This window comes from Dreissena polymorpha, chromosome 3 (genome assembly GCF_020536995.1).
Source record: "Dreissena polymorpha isolate Duluth1 chromosome 3, UMN_Dpol_1.0, whole genome shotgun sequence".
Classification (NCBI taxonomy): Eukaryota; Metazoa; Mollusca; class Bivalvia; order Myida; family Dreissenidae; genus Dreissena; species Dreissena polymorpha.
This window is the reverse complement of record NC_068357.1, coordinates 64,034,985-64,044,341: the sequence shown is the minus strand read 5'-3', so window position 1 is coordinate 64,044,341 and position 9,357 is coordinate 64,034,985.

Below are 9,357 nucleotides of genomic sequence, written 5' to 3'. Positions count from 1 at the left end.
AATGATATTTGTTGTTGCGTTGTTAATCGACTCATATATACTTCTGTTATTCAAAATATATCCTTTGAACTTTACAATCGACGGGCCTCGCGTAACCCAATAGCTCAGTTTGTATAATAAACCATTGATCCTATTCTTAATCTTAACCGTAATAAGCAATTGTTTTATTTTGGATGAACTAATTGTACGATAATTCTTCTGAAGCCTTCGCGGCCGACTGAACGAATTGTGATGTTTCTCCAATACAGCGGATACGCCGTGAGCTATTTGGGATCACCGATAACACGATAAGAGACCGTGTACATGTGAGTTACGCTATTTGAAAACGGGGCTTAATGCATGTGCGTAAAGTTTCGTCCCAGATTAGCCTGTGCAGTCTGCACATGGTTGGGTTTAAACTTTAAAAATAAATCGACACGGATATTTCAATGATGTATAAATTACCGTCTACAATTTACTCCTTTTAAAGTTTTGAACAGCATTTATCCTTATTGACCAATAATTTAATTGCGCATCGAGTGTAGACTCGAGTTAAGACGGGTTTTTATGCGAAATCTAGGAGGTTAAAATAAATGTATTAAGAGCTGCACGTGATATCTCGATGATTACTAGCACAATCTTATCCAGTTTTATTATGAATAATATGTGCTTTAACTTTATTTCGGATCGTTCGAATTGAAAAATCTTCGTCAACTTTAATATAGGAAATATTAATATGCACAGTAATAATGCATTATAATTTAACGTAAACACCAACCGGAAAGTTTTTCATTGTTTTCAATCCGAAATAATTGGGGCACGCTTCGAGAAAACGGGCTTCATGCATTTGCGATAAGTGTGATCCCATGTTAGCCTGTGAAGTCCGCATAGGCTCACCAAGGACGACACTTTCCGCTTTTATGGTATGTTATGGTTTAGCGATAATCCAGTTTAGGCGGAAAGTGACGTCCCTGATTAGCTTGTGCGGAATGCACAGGCTAATCTGGTACGATACTTTACGCACAATCATGAAGCCCCGTGTTCAACATTGAGACTCAAATGTATCGTCAGTGTTGTTTGATTTGGGTGCGCGTTGACATCTGATAACAATACTTGAGACAATCTTCATCATGGGAAGCATCCAGTGATCCTCTTCCGGTAACCACTGTGCGGTAACCGCTATCAATAAATCTCGTCCAGTACATGCAATTAGTAGCTACATGCTTTATTTGTAGGGAAATGGAATATGTCGATTCCCCAGTGCGTGTTTCAGAGACTTAAATTCCGAAGTTTCGAAAATCATATAACTTTGCTGAATTAATTAGTTCATGCATTATTTTGACGGTCACATGATATTATATTATTAAACACAGACTATGCGAGTCAATAGTTATACAATAATTACAAAGCATGTATTATTCATTAATCTTTATATTCCTGACACATGTAAGTGAAAAAGGTACGAACATTATTGCAAACGAGTGTTTTTTAATCTTATTGAGTTTAAACATCAACTACATTGAAGAAGGCAACGCGCTGATTGTAAACATAAAACTTCAACATTCAGTCTAAATTAACTCTAATGTGTATGTTTTGCTTCACTAACTCATACTAGTTAATTATTGTAATGATTTGAAATACAACATTATTTAATATTTATACAACTATATTTTATATCAATCATTTAATTCGAACCTTAATTGGTACTACTAGTTCGTGTTTTGTCGAAATATTGGGGATGATTTAAATCATTTGAACAGTGTTCGCGAAATCTTGAAAAATCTGTCTGTCAATTTGTCAATCCGAATCAGTCTATGTCAGTCCGACTAAACTATGACAGAAAAACGCAACAAAATAAGAGTTGCTTTTCGATGTGTTATTGTTATGTTTAAATATATCTTTATGTTACTTTTTTATTATATAAATAAAATTATTATTGCATTAAATAATTATTACGTAATCACATGCACATTCTTAGGAAAAGATGGAGAATCCCAAAAGGGACAGGGTAAAGCTAGAAGCAGCGTGACAATTTGGACCAGACAATTACTTTTTTTTTCATAATTTGATATATCCAGACCAATAAGGAGTTTCGATTGTGATTAAACATTTAGGGGAAACATTTCAATTTTGACATACATTCATATTTGTTTGTTGACCATCCCTAAGGAACAGAAGGGGGACCAAAAAGGAGCAGGGTGTAGCTACCTCCTATTTCGCTCTAGATCGTATCCTAACAACTTTTGTGTTTACCTCAATTCATGAGATTTAACAATTGTTGGACTCTTTCAAGTAGCATTTGAGCGATTATTGCCAGGCTTTGCACCTTCATAATATTCTAAAGACAACCCGTTCAACATTTTTCCAACAATTAACAGTTGAGATTTAAACAATATTAAACGATACGAAAATTGAAAACGAAAGCAACTGGTATCACACGAATTCAGTTACTGTATTGTCTTCGAAGTAAATGCATCTTTCGAAAACTTGTTGTGAATATCCTCGTATACGATTGGCTAAAGGATATTTGAATTAAATGCAAGCATAGAATGCGGGATCAACGGGGTTCACAGGGGTTTACACACGGGCTGGACATAATTTAAAGCCACACACCTTGAAATGCAAAACATGGTATAATAAATTTAAGTATAAATAAGAAACATATTTTATCTATGCCAATTTGAATATATCTGGTGGTTACAAGGTAGAAATCCGTCTGTTTTGCGCTTTAAAACTTAAAAATAATCGCGTTTGTCGAAATGGACGTATACGTCTAGAAATCCTACTTTCGGTTTTAAATGCGGAAACGTTTGAAAAATAATTAATTACTTGCTTTCTATGCTATACATTTAATTTTATCTATTTCAATTAGAATATATCTGGTGGTTACAAGGTAAAATTTGGTGTTTTTGCGCTTAAACTTAAAAATACTCGCGTTTGTCAAAATATACGTATATGTATGGAAATCCTACTTTCGGTTTTATTTTTTTTTATAAATTACTTGCTTACTAGGCTATATATTTAATGACAATTTTGCACACTTTCAAATTGCATCTATATGTATTGATTAACATGTACTTCAATTCAAGGTGTGTGGCTTTAAACACACTGTTAAGAAGTTTATATTTGCAAATATCTCAAGTTATTGAAATACATTAGCAAACATCTTTAGTGCTTAAAATACAGTTTTTCTTGCAGTTTTTGACAATATCTTAAGATTTAAGAATAAATCATGGAATACGTCTGAAATCGTTGCCAAAACACAGGTGATTAGCGTGTGGCTATGATATTAATTAGTGAAAACATCATTTTGAATGATAAATAATCATATTATAACGAAAAATCAACTTTTCTGAAAAAAATAAATATTTTCACTATCAAATATATATATATAACAAGGTATTCAATAGGTGGTCCATGCGTGGGCACTGCTTCGCTTTGAACAGCCATTACTTCATCAATTTTGCAGCGATGTTCACGAACCCGGTCTTATTTAACACAGAAATGAATTTCCTTTCTGGAAATGTATATATCTTGTTATATTTCTACACATGCTTGGTTAAAATTTTAAGAAATAAAACGATACACAATGCGCTTGACCTACTTGAAGGCGATCAGACAGTATTTATGAATACTCGTGTGTTTAAAATGTCAGTTAGTTGAAATGTATGTAAACAGAGATTTAAAACGGCGCTGGATCGTTAGTTTTGATGCATAATGCAACGGCAAGCACGGTAAGAATTTTTTTCATACGTTTTATTGAATTATGGTATCGAGGTTCGTGAACTTTGCAGGCAAAATGACCTTTACTCCGTGAAGATTTCAGTCTGAAATCATGTCTGATCGATATCAAGTGGGTCACGCGAGTTGTGTATCGTGTTATTTCTTAAAAGTTGACCCAGTATTTGTAAAAATATTGCAAGACATGTACATTTCCAGACAGGAAATTCATTTATGCGTTGAATAAGACCGAGATCGTGAAAATCGCTGCAAAGTTGATGAAGTAATGGCTGTTCAAAGCGATGCGCCCTGTTTTCGGGTGAATTCGAGTTGAATACCTTGTTATATACATATTTGATAGTGATTTGTTTTCTCCAGAAAAGTTGATTTTTCATTATAATATGATTATTTATCATTCAAAATGATGTTTTCACTAATTAATATCACAGCCACACGCTAATCACCTGTGTGCCAAAAGTTTCGGTGTGCAGCATAACCGTGTACGTTTATGCGTTACACATAGAATTTTGACATAAAGCACCGGCTTATAGAATTAAGTGATTCTGATGTATTTCACATTGCCATAAGCAGCATAGAAACTTTCTTTTATGCTCTAGTTGAAATTCTTTACAAAAATTGTTAAAAACAGTTTAATTGAAGAAAAGCACCACATGCTTGTGTGTTTACATCCATTAACGCTAAATTGTGAACCCCACAAAGTCACGTGATCCTGCATTCTTGGTATTAGGTCCCAAACTAAAACGGTCCGTTCCATACCGGTCTACTACCCATTCGAAGAAAATCTGAAAAATCTATTTTTGTTCAGATGAGTTTGGCTTATTTGTGGTTTATTATTATTACTTGTTTTATTGTATCAACTTTCGCCATGATTTATTGTATCTTCATTTCATCCAAACCGATATTTTTTTCTAAATACAGCATTATGTATGCTCCCGAAACCGGTATGGTAATTTGAACGCAATGGAAATGGGCTGCTTTTTTGAAATTTACGTCACTTCCGAACTTTTTTCCACAAATTAAAATATTTGTGTTGGTCAGTCGGATCGATTTTCTTGAATCACTTGTCGGACCAACTTCTGCGCAGAGATTTGACGGTAATAAGCATACCTGGATCAAATGTATGTGAGAGCAAGGAACGACAACTCTGCGTGATGATTGTTGTCGGTCCAGAGTACAATTTGCCTGTCAGGCCGGCGGACCGACGGTTTTCGCGACCTCTGTATGAGTAACAATTGGTATAACTGTTATTTTTCAACATTACTTGAATAACATTATTGACCGTTCTGCAAGAATGAATTGATTTTTTGCTATCTTTATCCTTGAGTATTTGTTTCAAATAACAAAGTACGTTTATAGATAGAAACTAATGAAAACATATATTAAATGATTTATATTTGACAATCCTATTTCACAAAAACAATTTAACGGAATTGTAATAGCGAATAAAACACGCTTTTGTTAAGCCCTTTCATTTCTAAAAATAAAATTGATTGATTTGATAATATCAATAACAAAAATCATCGGGTTCAACCCTAGCCTAAGATCTTTTAATACACATGTGTTTTTATAGATCTTTGCCATAGCAAACGGGAACAATATTGTATTATTAACACTTTTTCTCATATTTAAAATATTTTTTTTTTGTTTTCAATGTGCACATCATTACCATTTTCAGACAAAATGGTTACCAGAACATATTTCACAGTGTGTGTTTATTATGGAGCAACTTTTAAGTCCATGCGTGGGCACTGCAGACACATTTGTACCCATGAAAATGTGGCACCATACCGATGATGAGGTAAACGATGCGCAGGTTAGCGCAAAATATATGCTAAAACACGATGCCATTCAATTGTTAGAAGATGCGAAAATAATAAGTGTGCATGCTGTTTATATAACAGTCGGAAGACGCACATTGATTGCATATTGCATAACATCTTTATACAATACTTCCGATAACATAACGGACTGAAATGGATGCTGTACTCGTTTTAAAACATAAACATTTTCTGATAATGCCTTTTGCACCAAAGTGATTCACAAGAATGGAAAAATTATGATTCAAGAATTAAATAACAACAACACCACAAACAAACAAACAAAACTTTAAAATAAACTGAGTTGTCGTCGATTAATTATCGTATCAATATTGTCAGAAAATTGCAATGATTATTTGGACGCAGATGATCATGGGTACATTACGTATTTAATCCAATAAAGACCGTTTTATACAATTCAGAGAGTATAGGCTCATTGTTTGCTTACTGATCGCAGCTAACATGTTTTTATCACATATAAAACCCAATTTTAACCGTAAAAGAGCCATTTAAAGTTGTTGGACGCAGATGAATAAGATTCAATACGCAGGGCCGGATTAACCACTAGGCTAACAAGGCTGCAGCCTTGGGCCCCTGATTTTAAAGGGGCCCCTAACGGCTGACTAGTTTCCCAATGTATAGTCGTTCTTTATTACGCCATTGAACGACTCTAAATGGAATGCAGTAGAAATGTTCTGTGTAATTTTACAAGTTTCCCGATGTAAGTCGAATTGTTACCGTTTAGTTCGCTTTGATTAACTATGCTATCAGTTAAGTTTTCTTTCTGTGTTGTATATCCATTCAGAACCGTTAATCTCTCTGTTTAGTATACGACTTGCCCGTATGGTCATGCCAACATCTGGACACGTCTGACGACATTGAAGAGAAGACCAAAGCGTCTGTAGCAATCAACGAATAGTAGGATGCGAATACGCATAAGAAACGGCGGAAACTATTTCGTGACGAGAGTTCGACACCAGATGCAAATTTGGAGTAAGTGCACGCGACAATTTTTTAATTCACACATACGACATGCATAGTATATTGTCTCATTAATTGTTGAACTTCCCAAGTGGTTGAGCGCATATTCTGGTCTTGACAAACTGTTTGGTTTCATGACATAGTTTGAGTCTTTCACCTTGGATGATCTGCGAGAATGTGCAAAGCATCTATTGGAATCTAATCCAGATGACATTGAGGCGTCTTTTTTTGATGGGCTCGTTCATTCAAAACCATCGTAGAAGCGGACCAAGACAGAACCATCACCCACATAAGTGAACTGTTGAAGTTAGATGGCGGTAAATTACAGACAACTTTGCGATCGCTTTACGAATCATTCCAGTGATAACTGTCAATGTAGTCATTTTCAACATAATCACGCGTGAAAAACTATCTACGGAACACCATGATTCAGGAAAGGTTGACAGCATTGGGCTACTGTCTACTGAATGTCAAGTCCTCCGAGAACTAGACGTTACACAGCTGTCGTAAAAGAAACTTATAGGCTGGAATCTGTTACATGTAACATGCATTTTAAGTTCAGATAATAAAATAGTTTTACATTGTCAATGTTGTTTTGTTGTATACAAATTCAATTTTTCTGATCTATGTAGTTGTAGTATCAAGTATTGTTTTCAATATACAGAAGGGGCTAGAGGGAAGGGGGCCCCCGAAACATATGCAGCCTTGGGCCCCAAAACAGCTTAATCCGGCCCTGTCAATACGTACTTAATGTAATAAAGAACGTATTGGCACAAGTGAAAGTTAATGGATCAATATTTAAAGGGCTTCATAATTTCATTGTTTGCAATTTAAACCATATTAGAACATGTGAATATTGATTGTAAAGACGCAGACAAATTGTGTTTTAGTATATAAACATCACCGCCAAAACTCAAAGCTGTTTCGTAGACTATGTCTTCCAACAATACGTAATTTCTGATGACGTCTTGCACAGAAGGTTATTGTATACATTTTACAAACGGTCGTTAAATCTGCATCTCTATCTAGCATCTCTATCCGTTGTATCGGCCCTCTTAATGAATACGTACGAATTTTGGAAGTGAACTAATTCAAAAACACGCATGTGTTATATGTCAATCTATAGTTAATGTGTGTTCTTGAACATAAAAACGAAAACTGCATTTAAATCGGCAATGTTTTGAAAAAATACTGGCTATACTTAGCTCCCTGTAGTTATATGTTTCATGCACAATTGTCTCATAGTATCGGCCCATCTGATTGGTTGTTAAGATTTGTTAATGGAACTGGTTACTGGTACCATTGTCACAGTCTGACAAGCTACGGACTGGTACCATTGTAACAGTCTGACATTCTATGTAATGGTACCATTGTCACAGTCTGACATGCGACGTACTGGTACCATTGTCACAGTATGACATGCTATGTACTGGTACCATTGTCACAGTCTGACATGCTACGTACTGGCACCATTGAAACAGTCTGAAATGCTGCGTACTGCTAACATATCAACAGTCTGGCATGCAACGTTCTGTTACCTTTGTAACGTTGAAATAATAGGAACTGATACCATTGTCACAGTCTGACATGCTATGTAATGGTACCACTGTCTCTGTCTTGCATGCTACGTACTGGTACCATTGTAACAGTCTGACATGCTTTGTACTGATACCATTGTCACAGGCTGAAACGCTACGTACTGATACCATTGTCAAAGTCTGACATGCTACGTACTGGTACTTTTGTGTCAGTCTGATATTATGTGCTTCATTAAATTATGACTTATTAGTATTGTTCACGTATTTAATATATTAAGATGATATTTTTGTGATAATCTTTATTAGATTTGACTGTTTCCAAACATGTGTCATTGGGGATCAGTGTCTGTGACATATTTAATTATGTATGATATGGGCTGCAAGCAACACATGAATATTTTCAGAGTATTGTAGACTCACTTGAATGCATTCTTTTTCTTAATTAACTTTGTGTTGTTTTAATTTAATTTCTTGACTTTTTTTTCTAATATTTGTGTTGACATTTTAAATATTATTTTGCAGACTTCAGTCTGACGACCAAGATTCCTTTTACATGGAATATTAAAGCTAGAAATTGTTCAATCTATAAAAAATAGTTGGAAAGTTTGTTATGGTCCCTTCCAAAAAGCACTTTTAATAATTTAGCTTTCAGACTGGAGGAGGATGTTTTGTAGATTGTCCTCAATGGGTTAAATACAGAGTCAAGTATGCAGATTTCAAACCATTGTTAATAACTAGTAGTGTTTTACTTAACAAGGAAGATTTTAGGCTGGCAAGTCTATTCATAATGAGAAATCTACAATTGAAACTAAGTGATTTTTGAAAGAAACACTCACCTAAACAATACCATCATTGTGACTATGTTCTTGAAAAAGGTATTTTGAGTATGAAACCCATCAACGGTTTAAGATGTTTTTTTAGAAGATTCAATTCGAACACATATTGTTACATTTTATTCAAAAATAAGCGTCATATAAAACATAATTGTGAATTTCTTAATTAACAATCATGCAACGTTCTGTTACCTTTGTAACGTTGAAATAATAGGAACTGATACCATTGTCACAGTCTGACATGCTATGTAATGGTACCACTGTCTCTGTCTTGCATGCTACGTACTGGTACCATTGTAACAGTCTGACATGCTTTGTACTGATACCATTGTCACAGGCTGAAACGCTACGTACTGATACCATTGTCAAAGTCTGACATGCTACGTACTGGTACTTTTGTGTCAGTCTGATATTATGTGCTTCATTAAATTATGACTTATTAGTATTGTTCACGTATTTAATATATTA